The sequence below is a fragment of the Podarcis bocagei genome (assembly GCF_964188305.1).
Source record: "Podarcis bocagei genome assembly, chromosome: 10".
Lineage (NCBI taxonomy): Eukaryota > Metazoa > Chordata > Lepidosauria > Squamata > Lacertidae > Podarcis > Podarcis bocagei.
The window spans coordinates 18,231,833-18,245,274 of record NC_138135.1 but is presented as its reverse complement, the minus strand read 5'-3'; the positions used below and the strand labels follow the sequence as shown (position 1 = coordinate 18,245,274).

The 13,442-nt window shown below is 42.1% G+C and overlaps 1 long non-coding RNA gene across 6 annotated transcripts in view; it reads left to right on the top strand.

Annotated features, from left to right (window-relative positions):
* LOC308595868 overlaps positions 1–13,442 on the top strand; it is an 85,262-nt gene that overhangs the window by 57,284 nt on the left and 14,536 nt on the right. For 5 of the 6 annotated variants that reach the window (XR_014012150.1, XR_014012151.1, XR_014012152.1 and 2 more), the window contains one exon: positions 8,906–9,521. The exons of the other annotated variant lie outside the window; for it this stretch is intronic. This is a non-coding gene — a long non-coding RNA (uncharacterized lncRNA). Of the gene's footprint in view, positions 1–8,905; positions 9,522–13,442 lie in introns of those variants that run through there. 6 annotated transcript variants of the gene reach the window in all.

Sequence of the window (13,442 nt, the reverse complement as noted above, 5' to 3'; positions counted from 1 at the left end):
AGGCCCCTCTGGGGCCAGGAGGACTTCACCTGGGGCCAGCTCCTGCTGCACTGCCACAGGTGCAGGCTCTTCAGCCTCTAGGCCTTGCCCCAGTTCAGCCGGCCCTGGAGGCGGGGACTCCTGTGCAGGCTGGGATTCCTCTGTTTCATCCTCCGAATCGGAATCCCAGGCCATCACATCACCAAAGTGCAAATTTAAAATCCACAGTACTAATTTCATCCAAATGTTAACGTAAGCATCCACAATTAAAATCCATTCTGTACTTTGGAATGCTGTCTTTGGAAGGCAGAGGGCCTTCTCGGTAGTGGCACCCACCCTTTGGAATGCCCTCCCACCACATGTCAAAGAGAAAAACAACTACCAGGTTTTTAGAAGACATCTGAAGGCAGTCCTGTTTAGGGAAGCTTTTAATGTTTAACAGATTACCTACATTTCATATGCTATTGACTCGACTATATCTTGACTTACTAGCTCTTGTTTGGACATGATGAATAACCCTGTTTTCATGCTATGTGAATGAGCTTTCTTTTGCACAATCTTGAATCTTGTTTTGAACATTCCCTGTTCCAGGGAACCATGCTTTGTTTAAGCTGTGGTTTCAGAACAAGCGAGGACCTGAAATTCATTTGATCCTGGCTTTTCTAATAAACCACAATGCCCCAAGTTCAGATATAATGTAAACTGCGGTTTGTTTAAAAGCAGAAACAAAAAGCTCTGCAAGATGGATGAGGGAATGTGTGAGCCCAATGTACATGCAGGCTTTTCACGTAGTGAGAAATGAATGCAAAATAAAATGCAGTAACTTAAACTACGCAGAAACCAAGCAGAACATTAAACAAAACAGCTTAGCAACTTAACACTGGCAACAGACCAAATAAATGGGAAAAGTTTTGCTGCCTTTTGAATGAACTCAGCCAACTCTCCAGAATGGCCTCTCTAGCCAGAGTTCCACATTTGTACCTGCCTTTCAAACACTTGCATTAATAGGGCAAATCACATAGCTAAATCTGATTGGCTGTGTGGCATTGTGACATCATCCCATATACTGCTTGATTACTCCACGTAATTCAGCCTTTCCCTTTCCCCCAAGTTAAGTTTGCACTCCTTTCTTTGTAAAAATCATCACTAATTATGTCCTCTAGAATGGCGTTCTGGGGTAGATGATTATCCTCTCCATTGCAGAGTTTGAGGAATATTTTTCCCTAGGCAGTTTTAACTTCCCTTTTTCTTCTTGTAATCCAGGTTTTTAAATTACTCCTTTTAATCACCATCTCAAAGTAATCACTAGGCAACAAAGTGTCCTGGGATTCTGGCTCAAGAGTCCAAAAATCCCAGCCCCCAATCCTTTAAGAAGGTGATGCTATTCCTGCCTACCCTCAAAACATCCCCCATGATGCAACTGAGAAACTGGCCAAACAGGATTCATGGTGAAAACAACAACAACAAAAGCATTTTCTGGATACCTTGCAGTATTCCACAGGGTGTTCTCTCCCCCCCCCCCCTTATGAGAATTTTTTTGATTAACACCTCAGCTTTTAATGATTATTGTCCTCTGCTGAATTCACTTCCATTAAAAACCATCTTTACCAACCTTGATTAAATTCTCCTTCTTTAACTCTCACTGAGCCCTTTGTGCAATGCAGATTCCAACAGGGCAGCAATTAACCATGCCAACTTCCTTCCCTGGAGCAACTAGAAATCACTTTTTAAACATTTCTGGAGGGAGGTTCTAATGTGTGGTCTATGCAGATATGCAGAGGGAAGCCTTTTGATTTCTTGAAATACCCCGACAGTCATGTCACCTCAAGAGGTGGAACAGTGAATGTTCATACCATTCCTTCAGATATGCAATTCAGGTCAATACATAGGCTAGCCCTTTCTAATTATTTTTTTTTTAAAGTCACACCTTCACGGGCTCTGATGCAGGAGATGCCTACATTTCATATGCTATTGACTCAACTATATCTTGACTTACTAGCTCCCAAGCTTGAAACCGTGTTCATATTTTCCAAAACACTGAAGCAGGAAGGGGGAAAAATGTCTCCCACCCTGGTCATCCACAAGACCTACCCCTCCATCCCTGCCTGTTATGGGGCAAAACTAATATCCTGTTTGCTACACATAAGCAGTGACCATAGCAGCCAGAGAGAAGACAGTTGTTGCCACAAGAACTAAGAATTGTGGGATGTGAAACACAAGAGCAGTCAAGTACAACATTCCTAGAGTGAACATGTTTACACATGGAGAGGAATGTTTGTCCAGCCAGCAGGTAAACTTCCTGTTTTCTTCTGGGCTGGGACAGACTTCCTCTGCATGTGACTAGAGGTGGGTGTGGCCTCATCTGTGCAGGTAACGACAAAAGCACAGGGCAGGGCAGCCATCTCTCTCTTTGACTACATGCATCGAAGAAGCAACATCTGCTTAGCCAAAGATGCTTCCAGCCAAGAGAGGACAAAGGGACTGTCTCCTTATGAGATAGTTTCCAGGTGTATGTTACTTTTCTAAGCTAAGTCTGCCTTCTTGGATCCGATTGTGAACATAATGTGAGTAAACTCTTTTTATAGAAGACTCTGTCGTGTCTTATCTTTTATGAGGGAATAAGGGGGAAATACCAGAACAGTTATTGTAGAGTTTTTTAAAAAGGGGAATGTTGCTCTGCTAAATTGTGAACTTCTTAACACAAGTTGGAAAGGCTATAATCAAACAATCTATCCTCTTCTGCATCCCTGAACATTCCCACAGGAATACAGTGGTGCCTCGCAAGACGAAAATAATCCGTTCCACGCTTCTCTTCGTCTAGCGGTTTTTTCGTCTTGCGAAGCAACCCTATTAGCGGTTTAGCGGCTATTAAAGGCTTAGCGGATTAGCGGCTAAAAGGCTATTAGCGGTTTAGCGGCTTAGAAAAAGGGGGGGCGAAAAAAATCGCAAGACTCGCAAGACGTTTTCGCCCATAGGGAAATTCATCTTGCGAAGTGCATTGAAAAACGGAAAACCCTTTCGTCTAGCGGGTTTTTCGTCTTGCGAGGCATTCGTCTTGCGGGGCACCACTGTATCCTGCTGGATTAGGCCAATGGCCCATCTGGTATATCATCTTGTTCTTACAGTAGTCAACCAGATCTCTGGGAAACCCGCAAGTAGGATCTGAGCATTACTGCCTCCAACAGGGAAGGCATAGCTTAACCACCATGGCCAGCAGTCATTGATAGTCTTATCCTGGCCCTTGTTCTTGTTAGCCTTATTCTTCTCATCAATGGTGGGACATAGCCAAGGCATGAACTAAAGCTTTCAGTGAGGAGACTGCGATTCTGATCCTCTTGAAGTTCATAATGATATCAATGCTATTTTCATAACCAGGTACTATTTTTTTAATATAAGAAAAGAGTATATTAACAAGGGTTAGGAAGTGCCGGCATACCAAAGGTAAACAACTAAGCAGTGTGAGTTAACAGGGGTCAATTTCTATGGAAAGTTCATATTACAGCAGTGACTCAGGAGGCCAGCATATTAGTAAATGAGGCTTCTGCCATATGGAAAGACTGATCCTTTCTCTATTGGGTATCAGCTAAAAGGTCAAGGCGAAATGAAGCATGGGCGCATGCCAGGGCCACACTGCCATGTGTTGCTACATACTTTTGAGCTTATAACCCACCAGCAGTTACAAGAATCTAGGCTTAATTAGTTTAGCATCCTGTGGGTATCCTAGACTTAGATTAATAGGCTAAAGGGTATTATGTGTCAAAGAGGCAAAGAAAGAGGCAATGGATGGAAATGAGCTAGTAGGAAAATGTTCCAGCTCACAGAATCAGAAAGTTAACAAAGGCCAAAGGACCATCTAGTACAAACCGGTCTCTCAGCTGCAGGCAACATAGGAAGCTCCCTTATAGCTTGGTCTGTCTTCTCTACTCCTGAGACCCTCTGGGTAATATGGGACTGCAACTCCCATCATCTTTGACCTTGGCCATGTTGGCTGGTGTCAGAGTCCATCAACATCTGGAGGGCCATAGGTTCCCCATCCCTGGTCTGCTCAGGCTGGCATACCATGTGGTGATGGTGGCAGTGAAGAAAGCTTTGTCATATAGTCAAGAAAGACACTCTTGAGGCCTGCTGTAACTACTCTGTGAAGTGCTTTAGGGACAAAATCTCTGAGATTCAGATGGACTTGGATGGCACAGTTAGAGCAAGTGCAATGGAGGTGTGAAGAGCACTAGCTAAAAAAATGTCAGCAGACGTCTAAAGCATAGGGAGAACCCCTACCTTAATGTCAATAAGCTGGGAGTCCCAAAACAAAGGTGATACCACACCAAAGGAATGACACACAAACCTATCCCCAGGTTAGAGTACATAGGATTGGAAAACTCCCACCAAAACACATAATAGAATCTTACGAATGGCTCAGACATTAACAAAATAATAATGTGTCTTTCTAGTTAGCCGAATCTAACTTTTTGTAGCAGCTTACAAGTTGTGAATCAGGTTGGCCCAATTCCCACCTCAGAAACTATTTGTATGTATATTGTATTCCGTCTACACACCAAGAAATGTGTTAGTTGCCTTTGGTGTAGCTGGAAGAGCACAACTTCATTAAGATTATCTATATGCAATAGGGTATACGATCGATGGCAATTAACAACCATGACCAGAAAGGGATGGGGGAGGAGCGGTATTAGGAAATCTTAAAAGGTAAGGATGAGAGAGGACTTCTCAGATTATAGGATTTTCTTCTGCACACAATTCCCAATAGAAGCTTCTTTGACCTCGCACTGACCTCGCTGAATGACAGAGCACTATGGGATGTAAGGAAACCTTGCATATTGAAGAGGAAAAAGGTGGATTTGGATGACTCACAAGAGTTCAAATGAATTCAAACAGCATGTACCAGGATTTTTTGATTTTTTTAAAAATTAAAATTATCTATTACTGAAGAGTGGTCCACAGACTGCTTACTTGTGTGCAAGAGAATTTTGCAACAGGCAAACCTTAATGCAACAACAGTACATCTTGTAAAAGTGGCGTCCAGAAACACAGTGTTTACCAATTCTTTTGCATCAAGATGGTTTTGCATCAAGTAGCCAACAGGGGCTTTTGTTAATAGTTCCACTGACTGCTAGGATGCTGCCTCATGAATTGGTATCCAATAAAACTCAGTATTTGGGGCTTAAAACCCTCTTAATGGGGTTATCGCTTCTACTATGCTTGGTGCAAACATTGCTAGATAAGTGATTATTCCTAGAATTCTTTGTAAGTCACTTTGCTCTTTGTATAAGACATATACGTCTAATATACGAATTCTTGCAAAGCAGCTTTCCTGAATACAGTGCATTTTTGTATGTTATTTTCACTAATATATAAATATTTTTGTATGTTTCTCCATAGTGTATGCTATGGGGAACACATATACACTATTTGGCTGGAGAACTGCACTGAAAAACTCGTAGAAGTGCAAATTGGAAGGATGATTGTGTTCCAGTACTTGTTATTGTTTCAGAAAGTGTGAATTAGGTAATACCTGGATGGGTCTGGGACTGCATGGACTCACTGGCAAGAGTGCCGGATGGGTCTGCTAGTGTCTCTACATAGCCTGAATCTCACCATTGTCCTGCCCTGCCTTCCCCTGGTAAGATGCAGTGACTTTTCAGATAGGTAAGCAGAACCTAGAGAACATACATGGTCAACTGGAATTATAGAGGAATGAACAATGTGAGTGTATGTCTGCTTACTCTGAAGTAAGTTGTATTCTTCTCAATGGAACTTACTTACTGGTAAGTGTGCACAAGGCTTTGGTTGCCTAAGTGAACTGGATGGTCTTTTATTTATTTTTAAATGCCTGTTGTTGGTACCAGAAGGTCTATGGAAAGGAACAATGAATAGTTACCACCATACTTGTGAGTCATCTGGGAACTGACTCACAAGGTTCCCTCCTCCCCACCAAAAAGTGTTTATTGGCCAGGCATATGTGCTCCAAATTAAAGTACTGGTGCAGTTGTGCACCAGATGTCAAACGTTCAGAAATAAAAACCGAAAAAGATCCAGTTACCATCTGTAGAAATGCAGTGTGAAAACTGTCTGAGCAACACATGACCCCCAGATCATATTGGGTTCAGTCTAATGATGCAGCTGTCTACGGGGGGAACCGAAGAGATCAACAGTGCGCGAAAAGGCTTGAGCCAGTGATGGATGAGAGAACGGAGAATGTAGATGTACCTGTATCAGATGGACAGGCAAGTTAAAGTCTCAAGACAGAACAAATGAAACATCCACAGTACAAAGTGTCAGCGAGACTTCAGAGAAGGTTTTGGAGACTGAGACGCCTCATCAAGAAGCAGGGCGATAAGAAAACCTATTATAGGGGTAGCCAACATGGTGCCCTCTGGATGTTGTTTGGAGTAAAACTCCCATCATCTCTGACCATTGCCCATGCTGGCAAGGGCTTATGGGAGTTAAGAGTCTACCAGTGTCTGAAAGGCACTAGAGTAATAGATCAAAACAGATACAGAAAATAACCTCCTTTTTTCACTAAAAGAGGGGAAATAACAAATGGGGGAGGCGAGGCAACAATGTGAAGAAGGACTAAATTGTGAAACAATGTGAAGAAGGACTCATGTGCTGAAAAAGAGATCTGAATCTGGTCACTGCCTGGACAGGAAGGCAGAGATGGAGAACCTATGTCCTTCCAGATGTTGCTGGATTTCCACTGCCATTGGCCAGTGTGGTCAGTGGCCAAGGATGATGGGAGTTGTACATCAAGAGTATCTGAAAGGTCCCAGTTTCCTCATTGCTGCCATGAAGGCCATTCTTGTTACTATAATCCTAAAATGAAACTCACCAACCTATCCATGCACTGGATTTGCTGGTCTTGTTCCGATGTCACAAGGTGCCACAAGGTGCCATAGGAAGGCACTGGACATAGTAAAAGATCCATTGCATCCTGGTCACTGTCTCTTCGAGCTCTTGCCGTCATGACGGAGATACAGGACAATGAAGACAAGAACAAGCCGTCTTAAGAACAGCTTCTTCTCCAGAGCAATCTCGGCCCTGAATGGGAAGCCCGGACTTTGAAAGTCATCTAATCTCCCTTGCTGTATTATACTGTCTTGTTTAATTAGTGTTTTTATGGAGCAGTCAAGTAATTTCGTTGTCCCCGAAGGGGGCAATGACAATAAATTTATTATTATTATTATTATTATTATTATTATTATTATTATTATTATTATTATTATTATTATGTGCACAGGCTGTTTTGCCAAGTTCTCATTCCTGCTCAACCAGTGTTAGCAACAGCTACCAACTAAGGGCAGGGAGAATTTTACTTGCTTGACATTTAAAGGTGAACCTACCTAATCTGCACTTTCTGAAACAAAACAAGAACTGAAATCCAGGTATTCCTTGAATTTTTCAGTGCAGTACCAAGGAATGTGGACAAATATGCATATACCTTAGTAACATGTGCATACAATGCATATTAGTGGAAATATCCACATACAATGAATATTAGTAGAAATTAGTGGAAATATCATGGGGAAATGCATTATATTGGGGGGAATGGGTATAAGGGGAAAAATGCATACAAAAATGTGTATATTATGAGAAATTCAAACTGAAATGTTGCTGAATTTTCATTATTATTATTTTTGGGGGGAAATATTGCAAAGTGATATGGAAATGTGAAGAACTGAACTGAAGAGTGGAAAAATGAGAAAGTGGGAGAAGTTGAAATTGACACATTTACCCATCCCTACTAGAAGAACAGGGCTGGGCAGACAAAGGTGCGAAGGGCTGTTGTTTAGCCCACCCAGTGTAGACTCATTTCCCAGCAATACAGCCTCAAATTGCCAATAAAATAAATTGAAGGGGACATAATGGCAAAGCATGAATCACAGCACCAGCCTGTTCTGCATGCCGCTTCTGTAATTTCCCCCTGATTTATCGGAAAGAGAATGGGGCTAAAAGTTGCCTCATTTTGCCACAATGTTTTCATTTTGAAAAGCCCTGTCAGTCAACAGTCCATTCTCTATTTATGATTCAATTCTCTAGATGCCTTACCTGCACTGTCAGGCTTCCATTGAAAACCCCTCTATTGTTGAATATAGACTCTTACTAATAAATACAGTTGCCTTGAAAGTGAAGGGTTGTTTCAAAATTAACCTTGACTCTAGTGCGGAAGAGTCTTTTTTCCTGAAATGAAAAGATGTGCTATTTTACACAAGCAGGGAACCATTTACTCAAGCATTCTGGCATAGAAGTCAACTGTTTCTCTTGAATAATCCTGGGAGGGACTCAAATGTATTTCGATATAAAGCTAGATCTTGTTAAGTTTTATTCATGTTTCAAAGATTATCTTTATTTTTAAAAAAGCACGCAAAATTGCAGCAAGTGTCCCAGTTTTATGCTAGGCACCAACACTACAGAAGGAGGGGGGAGGAATCAAACGGCACATTAATAAACTAAATATTACCTCCCACTGATCTTTGGCTACTAGGCAGACACATTGCTTTCTTGATAGCCTCCTAAGAGGGTCTTCAGTAAAGTAAAACTCTTGAGTTTGACGTGTTTCTCTTGCAGGCTGCCAGGAAAGTCTAAATTGAGTCCCTAGTTGTTTTTCAGATTAATCCATTGGAGAGTCCAGAATCTGGCAAGAGTATTTTAGAAGTTTTTGAAAATTCATTTAGCCTTGTGTGTGTGTGTGTTTGTGCAAATATGTATGAGGGAGACCGACACGGAATGCCTACTTATAAATTGATCCTCTAATCAAACCTAGGAAATCTTAGAATGACTTAGAATTCCTAGATTTAAATTGTTTTCTTAGGAACCAGCTTGGAAAGGGAGAGAGAGGAGGATGGCAGTGTGTCAGTGATAAAAGGAATGCTGTTGCTTCTTCTGCTGTATTCTCTTCCCCTGTTTTTCAAAGGCAGGGAGAAGCACCAGCAGTCAGCGCTTCCTGGAAATCTAGCTCTCTCAAGGAACATAAGTACACAAAAAGAGCCCTGCTGGATCTGGCCAAAGACCCATCTAGTCCATCATCCTGGACAACCAGCGGACAACCAGGTGCTTATGGGAAGCCTGCAAGCAAGACCTGAGTGCAACAGTGTTCTCCCCACATTTGATTCCCGGCAGAGGTATTCAGAGGCATGACAGTGGCTGGCTAGTAGCCATTGATAGCCTTATCCACTCTGAATTTCTCCAATCCTCTTTCCAAGCCATGCCAATTGGTGGCCACCACAATATTTCCCCCTAGCTACCCTCTGTTAAGCAGCTGCTCACCTGCTTGGGCTCAGGTAGGCACCTCCAACCTACCACACTGTCTGCTACTGAGGATGGCAATGTTTTCTAGTATGTCTTTAGCCAAAGAAAAATCACCTGCTTAAATCAGGGCAGGACAGACTGCTACAGAGAAAGTCAAGTATACAGTTTTGGTTGTTGGTTCCTGCATTGGACTAGATGACCCTTGGAGTCCCTTCCAGCTGTGGCAAAGCTCATTTGAAAATGTGTAGCCGTAGAGGAAATTGGGTTTGCTAAGTTCAGTCCTGTGCCCCACTCTCTATTGGGGCTAACCCCCCAGATAAATGGGATTGCAGCCAACTTTTAAAATTATTTCTACCCCACCTTTTCTTCAAGAAGCTTGCGGAGGTGCACAAGAACCCTGTGAAGTAGGTTAGGCTGAAAGATGCTGACAGGCCCTAGCTTACCCAGTGAGCTGCAGCGTCTTATGGGGATTTGAATTTGACACTTGAACCACCAGACCATACTGGCTTAGCTCTGTAATCTTATGCATGCTTAACTGGAAGACTGCAGACACAGTGGGGTTTACATCTGAGGAAGCTTGGATACGGTTGCACTGCAATGCTGTGGTCCTGGACACATCCACCTGGGAGTCTTTCTCACTCAACTTCATGGAATTTAGTGTAAACACACATAGGATTCTGTTGCAAGATATATTATAGTCAAGTGATCCTTGGTATAATAACATGGTTATTACAAGTGGTTAATATTCAACTCCCCTTCATGTATCACTGCCTTGTCGTGGCGAAGGGGCTTGAATAACTCAGAGAAGCTATGAGCTATGCCGTGCAGGGCCACCCAAGACGGACAGGTCATTGCCGAGAGTTTAGACTAAATGTGATCCACCTGGAGAAGGAACTGGCAAACCACTCCAGTATTTTTGCCGTGAAAACTCCAGGAACATTAAAAAGGAGAAGCTCTGAGAAGAAATTTCCAAGGCATGCTTGGATTCATGGGGTCATGGAGAGTCGGACACAACTAAGACGACTAAACGATGATTATTCAGCTGCTCATTGTCAAATGATATGCTTTTTCTGACCCACCTTACTTCATCTCTTGCATGTAATATCTGCCATACATTTTAGTGGGGAAGAACTGGGCCTAATATTTCCAGTAATATAAGGGGGGGGGTGTGACTATTAAGGCATTGCATCATTACCATCACTCTTTTGTTTTTGTTCCTTTGTTACCAGGCAAGGAACAAGACTTTAATGGGAAAAAAACAAAAACAAATGCACTTTTAGTGCTGAAAAGTTTTTTTAAAAAAACAACAACAACAACTTGTGCCACAATAATTTATTCCTTGGCTCCATCATTTGAATAATGAGATTGGGTGAAAGGGGAGGGAATTCTGTTGGAGAATACTGAATTATTAGGCAATCCCTGGAATGGCTGGCTAGAATTGGAGTAAACATCATCATCATCATCAGACTCAAGAATCCAAGGGTTGGATTTTGACTAACTTGTTGCACTCGTGAAAGCCAGCACAAGAAGTCTCACTAGTGCAATGGGGCTTTCATTTCTCTCCAGCCCCCTTCTCCTCCCCCCAAATCTGCTCAGGAGGGTCAGAAGAACTTCCAAAAACAGAACATGAGAGAAGGAATGAAGTGATTGCTCCATCTGCCAAGCAGAAGTTGCTTGCATTGGTGGTATAATGTCCTTAGTGGTATGCTGAATTCCACCCCAAATTGATGCTGAAGATCCACCTGACTTCAGTTTGTAGTGATTAGAAAAGCAAACTCTCATTAGGAAAGGGACACACCATATCGATGGCACACAGCTGGACCACAGAGGGTGGGGAACTTGTGGTCCTCCAGATGTTGCTGGACTGCAACTCCTATCAGCTCCAGTCAACATGGCCAGTGGCCAGTGATTATGGGAGCTGTGGTCACAGATCACAGGTTCCTTATAAAGATATCATGGATTCAATCCAGGACATTTTCAGTTTAAAAAATCAGATAGCAAATGAAGGCTGCTCCCAGTCAGAATACAGAGGATCCTGAATGGGGTGTAGGGGCATCACAACACACTCATGCTCTCTCTCTTAGGGCCCACCAAGGCCCCCCCCCCCTTTGTTATTTTTTTCCTTCTCCTAGATGAGCTCCCTTCCCAGGTTGCCCAGCCCCATCTGGTCCTCACTTCCCTCTACAACACATTCAGCCTTCTTGACCACTAGACCCATGATTGGTCTCATCTGCTCAATGGGCTGGAGCCCGTCTTTGTATGCAGGAAAGTCCCTAACTCACTGGGGGTTTGAGACCCATAGGCTAGCCTCAACCTAGTTTAGATGGCCAGTTGAAGCCATTTCCTGGGGTTTAGCTGCTGTTGCAAGCTAAGTGTAGGGTGGCGACCAAATGTGGACAGGCCACCTCAGAAGAAGCATGACATGTCCCCCACCAGAGGTACTGCCCCTCCCCTAACATACCACACACACCACTGCAGTAAACAAAGCACACAAATTATGGCAATCTGGCCACCATGCAAACTTTTCAAGCCTGGAATTAGTTTGCTAAAGAGACTGTCTTGATGGCTCTTTAAAAGTGGCTCTAGTTTGGTGTCCCATGAAAGATGCTAGATAGCTCTGGACCACTCAAAAGCTTGTAACTTCTTCTCTTTTTTTGGTAATATTTAGGTTGGCCCAGTAAAGATGTTGCCCCAAACAAAATAACATAAATTAAATGATGCACAGAAATTACTGCCATCCCATGTGTGTCTAAGGTTTCTTTTGTCCTATATTTAGGACAGTAACAGCACTGCTGTTCTTGCCCTTAGCAATGGTTTCATTTTATTAAATTATATTTTGTTTTGTTTTTACGATGGTGAATAAACTTCCAGGAAATGCAGCATCCTTTTGATGCTTCGTCCCCTTGGAGGAGAAAGTTTACTTTGTTGGAATGAGATACTGGGAAAAGAGCGAGCAAGCTATTAATAAATGAAACTTCTTATGCGTGGCAAACTATTTTGTATATGCTCAGCATGGGGAATTCTTCAAATGGCTTTCTTTTTATGAATAATTGTAAATTTAATGTTGGCGTCAATAACTCCTTAAAACAGCTTATTCTGTTTCTGAGTTACACACTTCTGAGCGCCGCAATGTAACTTTGATGGAACCGGGGGCATAATTTTTATTTTCTGACGGATGGATACAAAGGGAAATAAGATCTCAAATTGCTGGAATTACCTGCTTTCCTTTCCTTTTTAAGCAGCAGGCAAATAAGTGTAAGCATTAAAGTTTGGACAATGAGACTGTAAAACACGAGTGGAATGACTTATTTCAAATTTACTAGCTGGTTATGAAGGAGACAGCTGCTGCAGCAGCATCCATAATAACTGCTGGCACAAAAAAATGATGCAGCAACAATGATGTGGAAAAGGAACTGGATGAAGCTGCATTATACCAAGTCAGACCTTTGGTCCATGGAGCTCAGTACCATCTAACCCAAGAGCCACACCTGGAACTAGGTGAGGAGAATGCAGCTGAATTGGACACAGCTGTGGGCAGCCAGAGGAAGTACCATCCACCTTGGGCCTGCCCATAAAAAACAAGTCTAGAGTGAAAGATTAGGGTGATGCTTTCTGTTTCCAGGATGTCTTCTCATTGTGGGTGAGCTCAGAGTTTGTTTGGGAAATGATATACAATGAACTGAAAAGGATGTTTAAAATAACTTTAATAAACACACACACACACACACACACACACACACCAGAGGCTTTTCTTTTGGGAATTATAGGGACAGGACTACTTAAATTATACAGAAATTTATTTATATTTACAGCAGCAAGAATGTTACTTGCCCCAAAGTGGAATGAAGCAGAAGCCCCAGAAAAGGAAGAATGGATACAAAAATGCATGGAATATGCAGAAATTTGGAAATTTTAAATTGATTGTAAAACTAATGAAATATATAAATTTGAAAAATATAAATGAAAAACTCTTTTAAAAAGCATTTGTTTGGGCCCTGTGTGAGAGTCCCGAGGCTGAGAGGAAGGGTGTGCAGAAGGAAAGTGAATGGATATTGATTGATATGTTATTGAATTTGTATTAATGTAACACTTTTAAATGTAACTGTATATTTTTTATTATTTTTATTTAAGTTGGCTGTTGCAGCTTCAGTTTTCTGCACGCCACTCAGGGATACTTTTAATATGTTAAGTGGTGTAGAAAT